Source organism: Phoenix dactylifera, chromosome 3, assembly GCF_051530095.1.
Source record: "Phoenix dactylifera cultivar Ajwa chromosome 3, Ajwa_hap1_PhDact_Kaust_v1.1, whole genome shotgun sequence".
NCBI lineage: Eukaryota > Viridiplantae > Streptophyta > Magnoliopsida > Arecales > Arecaceae > Phoenix > Phoenix dactylifera.
In genome coordinates, this window is record NC_143192.1 from 6,215,572 (window position 1) to 6,233,248 (window position 17,677).

At 37.2% G+C, this 17,677-nt stretch overlaps 1 pseudogene; it reads right to left on the reverse strand.

Annotated features, from left to right (window-relative positions):
• Positions 1-12,121: 12,121 nt before the first annotated feature.
• Positions 12,122-12,514, reverse strand: LOC103713388 (auxin-responsive protein SAUR32 pseudogene; annotated as a pseudogene).
• Between the last annotated feature and the right edge of the window lie 5,163 nt (positions 12,515-17,677).

Below are 17,677 nucleotides of genomic sequence, written 5' to 3' on the forward strand. Positions count from 1 at the left end.
CCAATCTGTATTTGCATATTCCGTTAGTATGTACCAAGAGGTATTTTATGGCATAATTTTTTGAAAGAAGAGAAATGTTTCACAGAAATTTCTATAGTTTCTTAAATATTTGTTATTATGATTTACAAAACATGATCTCATAACAGTGGATGATTGTTACAATGATTGTTACAAAACATGATCTCATAATAATGGATGATCTCAATATCAAAAGTCAGGGCAGCTATAATAGGCAAGACCACCATTAATGTTAACCCAAAATAAATCATTTCTATTATGCCAAGTTCAACGAAGATGCTTGATATCACCTAAAGAAGGTACTAATTAGGAGAAATTCTTATAAGGTACATTGAGAGGAGAATTTTCCACAATGTCTGATAGGGTCACCTTCTCTTAATGTTAGTCTTCCCCCATAAAATAGGAAGGAGTACCAAGATTGTTGACTCATGTTGTGCTCAAACTTATATTGAGAAAACCTTGGTGCTACTCATCTAGAACCATGTTGAAGCCTCCATAAGCTACAATCCTTCAAAAGTAAAAAGGCATATATAACCTAGGAAAACTCTTTCAAAATAGAAAGAATTGGTGATTTCTCATAGAGTAACTTCTTGTGCAGTGAGAAACTATGAAGCCAATCCATACACTATCCCACCATTGGAAAGCCATCTCGAGAAACAAATTTCACCTTTATTTTTCTTCTCTCAGCCCCAACTCTGATAATTTTCGAACCTAGATTACAATTGAAATAATTGTATCAATGAAAATTAGCAAAATGATCCAAGTGTAATTCTAAACTAATTGCAATGAAATAGTATCTAATATTGGTTTATGTTCAAGTCTTGGTTCTTATCTATACTAGTCTTTGTAAATAGATGGTTTTCTTGTTTTCTTGTTTTCTTTACTTTATATTGTAGTTTATGTTTGAAAGGGTGATGAAGTTTGAAATATGGTTTGAGATAGAAAAATTGGAGATTGCTTGTGGCACTCAAAACTTTTCTCGAATCAACTAACAAGATTGAGACTGGGCAATACATTGGTTGACAAGGAAAATCAAAATTAAATTAAAAATTCAGAATTTAATATTATTGAAATCATACTAGAACAATAAAATGTAGGTCAATTTTTCAAAAATTGATTTGTAAAACTAATAAAATGTATAAGAGAAGCTAGATCAGAGACATTCTACATTGCCATAATAGCAATGCTACCTGTCTCATGTAGGGTGGATGGTGCTAATGCTCCAAGATAAATCAAATTTCTGGCTCAGCTTGGCTCCCTCCTAGCGTAATACGAGTAGGTGGGAGGTGATGACCCAATGTGTCACGCCCCCGCCTCTGCGAGGCACGTGCAGGGGCGGCCCAATACATTTGGAGGCCTAAGGCGAATCCAATAGATGAGGCCTTTTTTTTTAATAATAAAATTTTAAATAAGTATAAAATATTTTTTAAAAATGATATAAAAATAGATAGTAATCAAGTATAATATTTCAATAAAAATACAAGAATCTAATAAGAATAGATAAGAAGTCTTTTCAATTTAATATAATTTTTGAATAAAAATATAGAAAAGTAATTAATCTAAAAAAAGAGCCATGAAACTGATTAAATAATTGAGATAATGCTTAATAATACTTTTATTCTGTCAAGAGCAGAATAGGAAAAGACCATCCTATGGCACTCTTTATGGGAATTATGGTAAAGCAAGAGCAGAATTTGTCCAGGCCTTTTTTATAAAAAAAGTAGGGGCATTATGGAAAATTCACTCGATCTAATTAATAAAAATCCCATCCCACCATCTCCCTACCATTCAACACCCCCCCCCCCCCCAAGAAGTCCATCTCCAATCCCCCTCCCTCTTCCCTCCTTTTCTCTCTCTACCCTCCAAGAAGTCCATCTCCAATCCCCCTATCTTTCTTCCCGATGGCCCAGGTGGATCAGGATCAGGAGAAGGAAAACCAAGACCAAAACCAAAAAAGAGAAGGGATGAAAGATAAGAGTGGCTTCAGGCGGGTATCAAGCCAACCAAATCCCTCCTCTCTCTCTCTCTCTCTCTCTCCCCCTCCACCCAAAACAAAACTACTGTCCCCAACTTCCCAAATTGCTCCTCTGCAGGCCAGAAAACTCTCCACCTCCCTTCCATCAAGGGAGAAGACTCGTAGCCAGCTCCTGTTTCCGTTTTAAAAGGGGCATTTGCTTCCTTTTGATCACGGTGCCAAAAACTTCCTCCTCTCTCTCTCAATTTCTTTTCTCCCTTCACCTCCCGGGGCCTTCCATTGGCCCGGGGCCTTAGGCGACCGCCTCGATCGCCTAAGGCTCGGGCCGGCTCTGGGCACGTGAGACACCTAGTGCCCACGTGGGGGCCACATGAGGGGGGAACACGGGGCTCCCCTGCCAGATATTGTCCGGTTCTGGAGCTTCACGCAAGCGTCCTTCACCCCTTCCCGGTTTTGTTTTCCACCCAAAACGCGTCTGCAAGATTTGGAGTCACCCGCCTCATATGCCCAGGCTCTGGAACGAGTCTTTCCGATGTGGGACTATTGGGCCTCACACCCTTCCCACCATCGGACAAGAGCCGTCCTCGGCTCTGATACCAAATGTCACGCCCCCGCCTCTGCGAGGCACGTGAGGCACCTAGTGCCCACGTGGGGGCCACATGAGGGGGGAACACGGGGCTCCCCTGCCAGATATTGTCCGGTTCTGGAGCTTCACGCAAGCGTCCTTCACCCCTCCCCGGTTTTGTTTTCCACCCAAAACGCGTCTGCAGGATTTGGAGTCACCCGCCTCATATGCCCAGGCTCTGGAACGAGTCTTTCCGATGTGGGACTATTGGGCCTCACACAATGACTCCTTCAATTTTTAGAAAAAGATTTAAAAATATAAGTGATATAGAAAATAATAGAAAAATAGAAAGAATATGATGGAGAAAATAGGAGTGAAAGATGAAAAAAATGACAATACAAAATACGTAGACTTGGGCTCCGTTTTCAAAATTTGGTCCAAGTAGATCCCAACTGGGCTTCATTGGCTGGCGCATTTAACGCTGCAATAAGTGCTTAGGTCACTAGCTACTATGGGCTACTAATGCCACAGACAACTAGAACAATAATTAGTTGGGCTTCATGAAAAATAGAAAAACAACATAAAAGGTGGGATGGAGCAAAAGTGATAGACCACCAATGGATTTAGGGACCATAACTTAAGCATAAATATACAAAGATGAGAAGGCCCATGATATGGTTTCATATTAGCAAATTATGAGAGAATAAATTAAACCACAAGTTTTGTAGGTTGCCTCAACTCAAAATTCTAACGACACAAATCTAACGGAACAAGTTCACTTAATTTATCTACTTGCATAAACAATTATGATACTTATTAGGGGTTTCAATCTTTCAAAAACTAAAACCATCAAATCTCTTAATCAGCTAGGGAGATTCAATGTTAGTTTTGCCTTTTACAAGTGGAGGGCTAAGTTTTGATAATCAAAAGAAGTTCCATTAAAAAAATGTAATGAAGCAAAATTTTTAAGAAATGTTCACATTCAATGATAACGAATTCTAAACTAATTTACTAGGTATTTGATAATAGAAAATTCAAAAGAGTGAAGTTTGTACAATCTAAAAGATTTTTTCATGCAAATGGATGTTGTAATTTCAGCAAAATAAAATCATTATTTGACATAAAACATTTTCCAAGAGAAAATTAAGTGGAAAATTTCTAAATTTTTATTCAAAAAAAAGTAAATGGACGTATGATGATATACCCACAATAAGTTATTTTTTATACTCATGGTGGCAAATCATAATCTCATGCATCTATGATTTAAAGTTTTCAAGTTATTGAGCAAATCAAAATATTCATATGACTAGCTTCTAAGGAGAGCAATCTTGCAACCAATAATCAGTCTATTTAGTTTGTTCTCCATAATGATCTAAATACTGCTTCTCTTCCAACTTGAGATGTTCACATCTTAAGAAAGATTCTTGTGTTTTCAAATTGAAGGTAAAATGGCTAAGTGGCCTAATTTTTAAAATCTTGTTAAGGTGTTTGGAAATCTCGAAGACTTAAGATTCAAGGTTGATTAATTCCTATTTTTTGATGTAAGGATTAGGGATAAAGGAACTATAGGGTTTAAAAGTCTTTTATAAGATTGAAACTACCATTATTCAAAAACGTATTGGTTTATACAATTTAAAATCTTTGTTTGTGTCACTAATCCAACCTCTAGCTAAATGATTTGACAGTGAGATGAGAATTAAGAGAGAGATGGAATTAAATGAGGAAGATATTGATTCTATGAATTTTTCCTTTTTATAAACACTAGCTATATTCATGTGTATGTATGAGTGATTGCTAAAGACTTTTAGATTTGAAATAGTTTGGCTATAGTTTAACTAAAAATGTATTATATCTCCCCTATGTGTATAGGATCAAAAATATCTTCATTCATCCCTTGAAGATTTGTTAGAGTACATGTATAATGACATATCATTTTTAGAAGTTTTGGAGTCCTTTCTTCTATATAAGTCTAAGTTGTTCAACCTTTTAAAAGAAAAATCTAGTGAGAGTTGTTTTTGGAAAAAAAATTTATGAAATCAGACCATTTTTATATATTTCAAGGATGAGTAGAATGTAGGCGAGCATTGACTTCAGGTAATATCTATGCAATTAGTTTTATTTTCATGCTCAAAATAGCTCCTTTCTCATCTAGACTAATCTTAATTTAGGCTATAATAAGAATATGAGTTGTCATTAGTGAAGAGCTAGAGTAAGTTATAAAGTTTCAAGAAAGTAAGTTCAAAGTACAAAGTTATTTTCTAAGAACTAGAATGATAGAAAGTTGAGGCTAGAGCACCCGAGAAGAAATTTTTTTCTCTCTTCCCTCTTCTTTCTCAATGTTCTCTTTCCTCTCTCTCTTCTCTTTCTCTTTTCTCTTCTCTTTTTCCACTCTCGCTCTTTCTTGTGTATTTTACCTACAACAAAAATAATCCTTTCAAGCTTTTTGATAACATCTACACCACCTTGCACCTCTCCTTGTCCTATTTTGACTTGGAAAGGAGAGGCATGGTTAGGTTGAGTATAGGAATGGAGGGCTCATATATGCTAGACCCATCCTCACAATCTTCCACTCTAGCTTATAAGAACTTCTCCTTAATAATTTTTCTGCTTAATCTGCATCATGCCACACCCCATCTTTACCAAGCTCTAATGCCTCCCATATTTTTCATTTGATAGGGTCCTCATCACTCTTAATAGATTTCAATTTTATATAGAAACTAGTTTGCAATGCTTGCTAGTTGCTAAATAATTATCCTATCAACATAACAAGTCGACTGAATGATTTTTTCCCCTAGTGCTCACTCTACTCTTACAACTTCATTTGTCTTATACAATGAAATATTGCTTTTCTCTTCCCACCAAAGGAGATCTTTTAATCAACTTTCAATTCCCTTTATTAAAGTAGCTATCATAGCCATCTCCATTTGACTTACCAACTGAAATAAAATTCACTCAAAGGTTATTACACACCTCATAACCAACATCACTATCAATACAAACATCAACTTTTCATCAAGAAAAACAATGCAAACATCAAGCGCCTCCATAACCTTTGAAGTTTCAATATTTCTCATCTTCATAAAGCCAATTTTTTTGACCTATGAGATATAAACAAATCCCTAAATAAAGAAGCATGATAGGTGTATCATTGTCAACCATCTAATCAAATCCTTAGCATTTGAGACATAAATAAGTTCCATTGGAAGGAAAGAGTGTAACCATATAATGTCTTCTAAATACATGGTAGATGTTTCCTTGCTTTCATCTTTATCTTCCCTTTGTTTTTTCCCTCACTTTCTTTTTTTAGCTTCTAATACAATCTTTTGAAGTGTCTTACCTCACCTCAATGCACTAAGAAATGTTGGTTGCAACTTCACTTCTTAAGTTAATCAATCCCAATCCAAGGATCATCACTAGTAATAACACGAGGATCACCACTAGTACACACAACCTAGACAACTTGGATTCAATTTGCATGCCGAGGATGACATATAGAACCAAGATTGGAGCACAAAGGAGATACTTTCTCTCTTTTCTTCATTATCTATCTTCTCTCTCCTCTCTCTTTTATTATCTTTACTCTTTCTTCTTTGTTATCTTAGAGCATGATCATGCTTTTTCATCAACAACAGACTTCCAATTCTAGAAAGAATATTATATATGAGGTTGCTTGGCAAAGGCCGACGCTTACCAAGATAGCCCAACGCTTATAAGCATCAACAAAACTTCTATTTTTGCCGACGCTTTCAAAAAGCATCAACAAAACAAAATTCCACTCTCCTCTTACTGACGCTTTTGTGATGCATTCAAAAGTATCGGCGCCAAAATTACTGACGCTTATAAGCATTGCTATTGGCTCTAAAAAGTGTCGAAAAAGATAATTCTTTTTGTAGTGTTCTTACACCAATATTTTGGTGCTTATTTTAGCCTATATATAGATTTAAGTAGCTTATGAACTTTATATTCTTGTCTAGTTACTATAAAACCTTCCAGTGGATCCAGATCAAAATCTTCCTCAAGTTCACCATTAAGAAATGCTATTTTGATAAATGCTATTTTGATATGCATTGATAAATTTTTAGTTTAAATATGGAAGCTAAAGTAATGAAAGTCTTAATGAATATAATCTTAGTAACTAAAGAATAGGTATCTATTTATGCCCTTTTTCTCTGCTGGGAAATATCAAATGATACATGTGTCCTTTTGGGGCTAGTACATGCAAGTGCACGGCCATGCCAGCAATGTCAATAGCTAAAAGAAAGGTTGGGTAAGGAGGATTGGTAGCAAGGATCCTAATGTCTTAACTTTCGAAGACATCTACTATCGCAACACGCCTGCTGAAAGAGGTGGTATGTTGTATCATGGGCTATAGATCTACACTATAGCTATACCTAGAATAAGATAAGTAGAAAAAGGAAATGCAAGGTAAATGCAACAATAAAGTATGAGTAAATTAAAGATAATCTAAAGAATATAGATGTTTGATTGGCTAAAAGAAGTCCTCCTCTTATCATAACAATCTAATATTTATAAATGGCTCTCATCAATTACTAGAATAGGTATCACCACTTCACCCTGATATTTGTCTTTCTTATAGTGTGCCACATGATCCAATATTGTCATGCATAGTCGATAGTACTTTCATTTCACTCGTGTCCTGAGTAGTGGTAAGGTGGGAACCATTATTTGGTTTTGATACCTATCCTTACCATTGTCCACCACATGACCCTCTATTACTAGGCTGTTAGGAATTGTATCCTAAGAGTCAATCGTCAGTGCGCTGATGATTAAATTTTGTAAATAAATTGATAAATTAATAAAATATTATTTGGCATTGTTCATCATTTCATTGTACATCTTCAAATGAACTCTTATATGATGAAGTCCATATGACTTGTTTTATGATAAAGGAGAATTTATCTTCAAGTCCTTAAAACTATTCGCGATCAAATGATATGCTGTTACTAGGATGACAGCATTATCGAGATTAGGTCGTTGTGTGACATATGCGTTGGTTGTCCTCTTAACCAAGGAGTGTGGAGACACTGATATGTCACACAGGTGAAGTGTAGGAGTACATTTTACTGAACGTGACCAATTTCAGAACGCTCTACTGTCAAGAGATGTTCCGAGTGAATATGGGTATAAGTTTGGCCCTCCGACCTGAGACCGCAACCTGTGACTAGCAAGCAACTCGCTGTACTTTGGTACCGGGCTACCTAAATTTCTAATTCAGTGACGAAATGTCACTGGGTATAGTCAAGTACTTGCGTAGTCAGTTGTGAGTTAAGATGAAATTGACCCCTCCTGAAAACAGAAGATAATGCCTTGTGTTCAATTTAGCAAAACCTTGGCCAGAGTAATCCTTATGAGAAGTCACAGGATTTCTAAAATTGAATCACATCAAGGATGCACTTATTACAGAGTTGACAGAACTCTGAAGTCATCCTGGCATTTAGGAGTCATAGGGATAAATTATACGGTAACCATAGTCCAAGGGTTCTTGAATGTTGCTTTGCGATCATTCGGCCTATCCGAACGTCGGGTACCATTGCTAGATGGTCATTTCGATTAGTACAAGAAGTTGTTCTTGTGCTACCAGCTTAGGTTCGAACCTATGGGGTCACACACATAGAAGTTTCTAGGTTGATCAAATGGCTGATTAATTATTAAAAATCATTCAGGGGTAATTTGGTCAATTCGATTGACAAATTATCCTAAGCAAAAGTTGCATTAAAATAATTATTGAATTATTGAAGGGTTAGTTAGTAACTGGATTACTAATAAATTTAATTTGATTGAATTATTGGACTTTAATTAAGCCAAATTGAATTAGCTTCAATTTGGGCTAAATTAGGATTTGACTTAATTCGATCGGGTTCGACCCGAACCGATTGGGCATAACCTAATTGATCGGACTTGACCCAATTGGATTGGGATTAACTCTAGTCAATTAAGAGTCATTATTATGAAGAATTGTGGAATTAATTGCAATTGGATTGCAATTGGGCTGATTTAATGAGCCAAATCAAATTGGGTTCGACCCAAATTAATTTGGGTTCATGATTGGGTCAATTTGATTAAACCAAGGTTTGTGCGGGTTTTAAAAACCACATGTCGTCGTAGGATGAATATGACTTAAGTCATGTTCACACTATGCGGACTTTAAAGTCCACATGGCGTCGTAGGATGCATGCTCCCAAATCAATTAATTCTCCTAATGATATTAGGAATCCTAATGTGATTAGAAAATTAATCAATTGATTAAGTGGACACATGTCATGCATCTATGAGCACAAGGATTGGACACTTGGCAAGGATGGGTTATAGTCCCATACTCCTAATAAGATTAGGAGAAGCCCTAAACCCAATCTATAAAAGGGTAGCAAGAGAGACATTATGAATTAATTCTCTCCTCTTCCTCTCCACGCCAAGGATATAGTGATTATGATTTTTTTAAGAACTTAGAGTTCTGAAAAATTCAGAAAAGGGTCACTTCATTACTTCTCCTCTTCTCCTTCTTCATCTTCTTCCTTCATCTCATAAGATCAATCAAAGGTTGATTGATTTTAGGAAGAACAAAATCAGCCACAGCAGGGTTCCGCGCAAGCTAGCACTTCCGCGGGATCAGATCAACCCGGAGCTTCGCGTGGATCATCCGTAGAGGCCAGACACATGTGTGGCTACGAGGCTCGACTTTCAGATCTTCAAATCCAACATCTTCATTATAAGGTATGAGATTTATTTTATCTTAGTTAGGTTTAGAACTTAACAAGGATTGCTGATTTTCTAATTCTATGATTAATCATGCTTATAGTTATTTTTACATAAATAGTTTAAACGTTCCTGTAATTTGTTTTTGAGATATGATCTCCCTTGCATGCTTGGAATTAAAGAGTTTAATTCTATCTTTCCGCTGCATTTTTCTGAAAATTTTTAAAATTACATGCATGCAAAAACCGGCTTTTTCCTTCATAGGCATGGTAAATAGTGCTACCACTCTTCTCATTTTTTTGGATAGTGCAACTACTCCTTCCATATCATGGATAGTGGGAACCATTGAGTAACCACCAACCTTAGACTCTACTCTATTAACAGTTTCATCTTAGATCAATAACTTTCACCACCTTCAGTCTATACATCAATTATTTAGCCAATACCTTTGATGGACCAACCTGCACCCTTGTTGTCTGGTGTTTCAGTCAAACCATTAGTGCATTGGCCTACTACTAAATCATAGTCATTGGTCTAAATGTCGTGGAAACAATGCCCCTTACATCCTATCAGTTGATAAGCAGAAAGATGTTAGGATGTATCTAGTACTGCATCAATCGGCCTAATTTTAGATTTGTTAGTCATCCAAGTTAGTCGACTTGAGGAAATGCTAATCAAGATCATGCAGACCCATCACTCGCTTCACTAAAGAGGTTGGTAGGTTCACTCTTAAGAAAGATGAACTTGAGAAACACGTATGAAGATTCAGGTAGAGGTGGGACTTAAACTTAAGCAGTATGTAGAAACCATAAAGAATCTAGTGGAGATAAGACCATGCTTTCCCTCCAACCCACGAGTATGGGAGGTACGGCTGATTTGGATAGAAGGTGCCCAATGGCATGGCTAATACTTTCTAGCTCTTAGATTTAGTGGAACATAGGCTATAGGTTGTCGAATAGGTTGCCCTATGGTATATAGATTTAGCATGCATGGCTGTTGATAAAAAAAAGTGGTGATTGCCCTCTAAGGTATATAGATTTACCTGCTAAGGTGGTTTCCTTCTGGCCTTAGGAATAGGAGCGAGCTATGTTATAGGCTAGTTGAGTTATTACTCACCATCCACTGCTACTAAGGTACAACCACTATAGTATTAGGAATGTGTGTCGATGTGATTCCACTAATATTTCTTTTAACTACCATCTTCATATCAAGATGGCCATAACCCACTTTAGACTTAATTGTTGATCTAGTATCGATTGAGCTATTAGTTACTACTTGTTTGGTGTACCTTGATCCTAAATTTTTTTGCAAGATCCTTTTCTCATGACCTTGGTATGTCGATCTCAAGGACTCTATGGATTCTTCAATCTCGTCCTTTAGGTAACCCACTAATCAAAAATCAAGTTTCTTAAAGATCTTGACATTCTTATACTGCAAAGTTTGCTAAGCCAATTTATCCACCCTAAAGGTAGGATTGGCCGATTCCATCACTTACACACCTATGCATGCTATGGCTTGCAACATCAACTCTTAACAACAGAAATAAGCTGCTCAATCTATTCCTTTATTATGGCCAAAGATGTGATGTATGTTTTCATAAGTGGCCTCAATATTTTGACTAGTAATTGCTTCTAGTAGGTCATGTTATCTCTTGTCCATATAACATTTGAGCAACATAATCGTTTCTTGTAAAGGAGCAACAAGCAGATGGAGTAGAGTCGGAGTTGAGCCAGAGTTGAGCATTATAAACGTGGCTTTCAAAACTAGGTTAGCTAGGAGTAGAGCCGGTCTGGTCACCGAAGACTTCAACTCTTTATGGGTCTAGAGGAACCTATCCAACCATCCCATTTTAAGAATTCTAAGGTTCTTCAATATGGTGAAGTGGACTCTATGATAGTCCTAATGACTGAGCATCCCCAATCTTATAGTATTTTCATTGAAAACTTGGTAAGTGGAAAACAAGGATTTACCAACACAAACATTCATACAACATTATCAATTCACCAATCAGTAGTATGATATGATAGATTTATTTGAAGATTTATAGAAACAATTCTTGTATCAGTATTTAGTGAACTAGATCCAACAAGCACCATATCTACCAATGGGTTAGATTGATCTTTCTAACTTATTAGAAATGTATCTTTCTGACGTAATTTCTTGTGAAACATTGGGGCTTACCTCAACTATAAGATGTTTTATTTTTATTATAATTTAGTAGTATTTGATTGTGGCTTGAGTTTACCATATTTTTCTTAATTAGTTTTGCTGAACTTTTATTCTTAAACTCCTCATTTTTCTCTCTCTACTAGATTTGCCTTATGTTTGAAATCATCAGAAAACTTATACTTTTCTCTATATCTTTCTATTCAATTTGAAGAGAAGTTAACAAATCTATTTAATAGTTTAGTGATAAGAAAAAAGTTTTCACTATAGAGTAATTTATCGATAACTGCAATCACTATGAATTTTTCATCAAGATTAATACCCTCTTGGCTCATATCAACAACTTTTGCTGGCAATTCATGAGCATTATTTTATAGGGCAGCTCATTTATATGGTTCTAAAAGAGATGAGAGATAAACAAAGAGATAGCATGAGATTATTTTAACATACCGAGGTGTTGAATTACTTGACAAACCAACAAGACGTACAGGACAAGTTTTGCTCTCAAGCGGTAACAGATCATGATGTCTTGGAAAAAACACTAATATTAAAAACAATAGTAAAGAAGAATGTAAAGATTTTTTTTACAAGTTTAACAGCATCGTCAATCTTCTTTCACTTCCCAACTTCCAAGAACTGTCTTTTTTGGAAAAAAAAGGAGAGAAAAAAACAAAAAAAAATCTTCAAGCCCTAAAACAGCCCGCAAGGTGAGGGAGGTGGCCGTGGTGGTGAGCGGCGGCGGCGGCGGCGGCGTCACGGTCGATGATGTCCTGGACGTGATGGAAGTGATCAACGCCGCAGGGAATGGTGATGACTCCGCTCTGCTCAAATCCGAACTCCTCCTCCGCCTGGTGCAGCAACCCCACGAAGAGCGGGTGCTTCAGATACTCCACCGGCACCTCGAACCGCTGCTGCTCCTCCCCTTCTTGCCCCACCCTTATCCCCACCCACCCTTTCGGCGGCATCGCCGTCGCCGGACTCTTTCCCTTCTCATGTCCATGCTTGTGGCCCAGGTGCGGCGCGTGGTGGTGAAACCTTAGCAAACGATGATGATGATACTTCTCTTCACCTCTCATCCTTGGAGGGGAAAACAAAGAAAAAGCCAAGAAGAAAAGAAAAGAATAAAAAGAACCAAGAAGGAAAGAAAGAAGGCCAAGAAGAAATTATTTCCGCGAAGTTGGGAGAGATAAAGCTTGAGGCTTAGAGAGAGAAAGGCCAAGGATCGGAGCTGAAGATAGCAAGGCGGAAGAGGGTGAGAGAGAGCTCGCAGATAGCCGTAGGGACGTTGGACATTGTCGAGGCCCTTCTAACAAGTCTTGGCAAGTTTAGCTGGAGGAATTCGAAGCTTATCAGGACTCGGATACATGGATTTATATACTAGTTGGAAACTTGAAAGGAAGGTTAGGATCCGTTGCGTAGCTCGCAAGTCAGGGCTTTGGGCTCTTGAAATCGTCAAGGTTCCCAACTTGCATCCAAGTTGAATTTTGGAATCAGGAGATTTCCTGCCTTCACGAGTAGGCCAATGGTCTTACCTTCGCGTGCTTTCTCTGCAACGTTTTAAACGCGGTGCAACACGGTTACGGATATAAACGAAGTCAACTACTGTAGGAGGACAACTGTCAGGAGGTAGTGTGTCCCAGATTCGCACTCGTGGAGGAATGGGCGAGAACATGGGAAGGCTCCACGACGAGGTGTAATTAGACGTAGAAATTATTATTATTATTATTATTTTGATACAACAGCTGCTCATCCTGGCAAAATTATGGAAAAGGAGTATCCTGATCCATCCATAAAACTCCTTCAAAATACTATGTTGCATAAAAGGCGCCCCAGTCGGCAATAATGTTCTATCTCTCTATACAAATGCACTATTTGAAATTTCCATCCCCTCTCTGCCTTTCCTTACGTAACCAATCAATCATCGTGACCGGTTGGTGATGATTTTCTCTAAAACAATCAAGAGAGTTCCAGGGACCCATGAAGATGCCAACCATAATTCAGGGCTGTTTGCGGGAAAGAGGGAGAATCGGCCGTTTCCTATGGCGAGCGAGTCGCAAAATTGGGCTTGCGCACATGACGAGTAGTCGCGTAAAGGCAGCGTGATGCCATTTGGACCAATGCTGGTGTATCTGGCGTTGACTGTAATATAAGTACGCAATGTAAGAGGTTTAGAATCCTTGTTCTTGGAGAGCTAAGCATGGCCCACCGAAGGCTTCTCCGGACCAAGCTGATATTGAAGGCCAGCTGTAGTTAGGCAGCAATCATGTTTAAGTGCAGGTTTTCTTAGGTAGGAAAATTGTTTTTTTTTGACCCTCTCTACTTTGTTTTTATTGCATGTATACCCCCTACATTTTGTAAATTTTTAATTAAGCCTTTCAAGTTACTTTTTGTTATAGCTTGCGCCTTCCATTCATCTTCCTTATGATGCTAGTGACAATTATTCACAAAAAAGCCTTCTCCTCTCCTTGGTCTTCTTATTTTAGCTAGAAGTGCAAATGGGTCGGGTCGGATCGGGTTATGAGTGACCCCGACCCAAAATATTCAAATTCGGTTCGAATCCGAGTCGGATTCGATTCGGATCAACCCAACCATAGCTTCAAAACTTATATTTGTACCCTCGCGGGCTGCAGCCGCGGACCCAAATAATTTTACAGATTCGGATCAGGTCGGATGAAGTCGTAGGATTGAAAACCCAAAATTATCTAAATTTTAAATAGGTTGGATCGGATCTGAATTCAGTAAACCCAGACCGGACCCAAAAAATGAAACGGATCTAATGTTAGGACCCGACCCGGCCCCATAGGTCCTCTAAAACGGGTTGAGTCGGGTTGGGTCATGGGTCAATCCGACCCATTTGCTGCCTTAATTTTACCCTCTAGGACGCATGCACCTCTGCTACAGATTTGGGTTGTATCTTTCGTGCAAAAGAATGATGCCCTTTCTTTCACGATATCAATCGTTGGATTACGTAATAGCCACTTCAAGATCTGTGCAGGCAAATAAAAGAACTAAATTGAAGTGCTTTGAAATCTGTGCAATATATGGTCATATTACATGGGGCAGTTGCTGATAATATTACCAAACCGAGAACCTATGGGTGATGGCTTGTTTTACGGCGAGAATGCATTCTTTTGTAGAAGACTTACTTTCGTAGAAAAAAAATAGGGTTTGTGGCCTTTAAAGGTGATTTTTCATGACAAAATAGATATTTAGGCAATATTGCATACTCACTTTTAGTAATGAATTGTGAATTATATATTTGTTAGTGCGAATTTTTATTTGGTCACAAAATGTTGAATAATCTGGGATGAAATTTTCGTCGTCGAAGACTTTTAGCAATGAGGTCTTGGCTATGGAAGTGGCCAGAAAATTTTTTTCACCACTAAATATTTTAGGTAATTAAATTTGTTTTTAAAAACAAAATTATTTTGTGGCTAAACGCATAAATTCTCATAGTAGGTGCACCAAACTCTAGCATTTTTCTCTCTTAGAAAATCAAGTTGCTATATGTTCCACCTAAAATCACTACATTTAATGTAAATGAAAACTGAAGCACAATGCAGCATTCCTCGTGTGCAGGAGGCAAAACATTGTAGACATGTTCGATGAGAACATGCACATCGAAGTCATTGCACAAGCTATGGAATGTGGATGACTCAACAATAGGAAACAGAATAATTCAAGTTGTATTCAACTCTCTTTTCCTTCAAAGATGAGAAGAAATTTTCACCTTAATTGGAAAGAGTTTTCCTGAATTGGATTTTGAGACCAATCTCAAAGTTAGACACATCCCTGAATCTTGCATGCCCTAGTGTTATAGCATCACAAGTTCAAATCCCCGACCAAGTATAGCCTAAAAACATCAGTCTATGTCACATTATCTCTTTCAAAGATTTCATCAAACACCCTATCTGATTCCTCCGTCGCTAGACGCAGCATAAATCTATCTCCAATATAAAGTAAGACATGGGATTTAAAACCAAACATCCAAATCTTCTAATATTGGACATCCTCTCCAGCCAAAGAGTTGATATTTGCATTTAAGTCTTGATCAAATACAAGAAGGTATAATCTATGGACAAGGGATGGTGAGCAATTGGTTCATAAAGAAAGGATGTTGGCAAAAATTACTTTTAACCATAGAGGCATTGATGGAATTCACATCCTACTATGCATCACATTTATTTAATTTTGAGATGATTGGATGCCTAGAGTAGAGCAAGGAGGAGCTTTCCTAAGAGGAACCATTACTAAACTATAACGAATCTAGTTCAATCATTCCACCTACTAGACCACCTTCAACATTCAATATACAAACCCCCAATAAGGGCCATAACAGGGTTTGGATTCAAAACCAAGACCACCCAAACCTGACCCATTCCTTTTTGGTCTGGCATTTCTAGGCTTGGGGGCTAATGCTTTGAAAACTTTAGGCCTAAACTCCTATCTAGATTCATTTATCACCAAATTCTCAGAAACTGAACTCCAAAGATTAGGGCTTTCCATAATTGGAGCAGGTCCCTTGATCACGGTCTATCAACAATATCACTATGAAAGGCAAGCCCAATCATCACCGATGTTTCAATGTTATTCTTCGAAAGATCAAAAACTTTATCATTGGTGCCTTCATTTGATGGAAATTGAAATCAGGATCCATTTTGCATATCCATTGCAGACTTAACATCCCAATTAATAGCTACAGTAAGCATGGTCACCAAACCTACACTATCTTCTTAAAGTGCCTCATGACTTGCAAAGTTGCCTTACTTCCTATGCCATGTGGCAACCTTTGATGCCACCTTTTCTCTAATAGCTTGTTCAGGTCAACCTACCACTTTATTTTCTCCTCTTATGGTTCTTGGCACAAGTTACTAGTTAGTTGATTGTGAAGCTAGCTTCAAACTAATCACTTCTTCAATTGGGATAAACTAGGATCAGCTACTAAATCAAATTATATCTTGGCCATCTATCTTGCTATGGTGCATAAATTTAAAAAATCTCTAAAAATAACATGTATAGAATTTGGTATGAAATTACTTTGAGCATGTGCTTCACCGAGAAATCATTCCAATGCAAGTCAAATCGTATTAATCAAAGATTGGCTAACCAAGTTATGGCCAGAATATTGAAGTTATATCATTGTAGCTCATTATAACCTAAAGCTTTGAACTGATGGCTAGTCCACTTTCAGTATAGTTTGGATTGCAGAAATCTTGTCATCAGTAAGTTTTCGAGTTTGAGTCAACCTAGAAGTCTTTGGATGGTAATTAATATACCATCTATACCCAATCAATAATAGTTGGTTCATTTTCAATTAATTTTTAGCATCCAAATCACTCTTAAGATGGAGATTTTATTTCTAGAAGCCTTCTTATTCACGTTTTTTGAGTCTTAGTGAGATTTAAGGGATCCCATGAGTTTCTATCGATGCTAGGGCCCTCAAACACTATAAACATACATTTTATTTTTCTCTTCTGGACAATAGTGAATACTGTTGAATTTCAAAGCTCTCTTTGAATGTTTTCTTTGGTGCTGCGACTTTGTCTTGTTGTAGTGCAACCCCATAACAATTTTTTTCGACTCGAAGGCCTCTGATTTTTCTAATGCACCTTTGGAAGATCTTGCATAAAGCAGGTGCCATATCCAAGGATATATAGGAAGCCCAAGAGAAAATTGGTGTGACTCTAATTATTTTGAGAAGAGTAGTTGGTGAAAATCCAACTAGTTATCCTAGTTTAGTTTTCTTATTTGCTTTCTACTTCAAGATTAGACTCTCTATTTAATAATTTTCATTTTCTTGTTTCTAAAAATATTTTTAAAGTATGAAGTATAATCTATTATTTTTGTAATTTTCAAGAATCCAATTTCTATGAAAAACTAGAAATCAAATTATAAGTAGAAGCAAAAAATATCAAGCTAGAAGCAAAAATTATAAAGAAAAGAACTAGAAAATAGAACTAGAAGAGAAAACTTTAAAACGAAAGGCTAGAACTAAAGCTACAGGGATAATTAGAAGGCTGTACAACTTTCTTTCCTGCTAGACTTTCAACCTTGCACCTCCATCTTCATAGAGCCTCAACAAAAGAACCTAGACTCTTACCAAAGCCTTCTTTTGAGTCGCAGGCTCACTCTATGAGCTCTCAAAACCTCTCACCACTCAAGAAAATTAAGAGGAAACCTAAAAGAAGAGTTTTGTTAGTTTCCGTAACTGATTCTAGTTTATTACATTGAGATTGCGT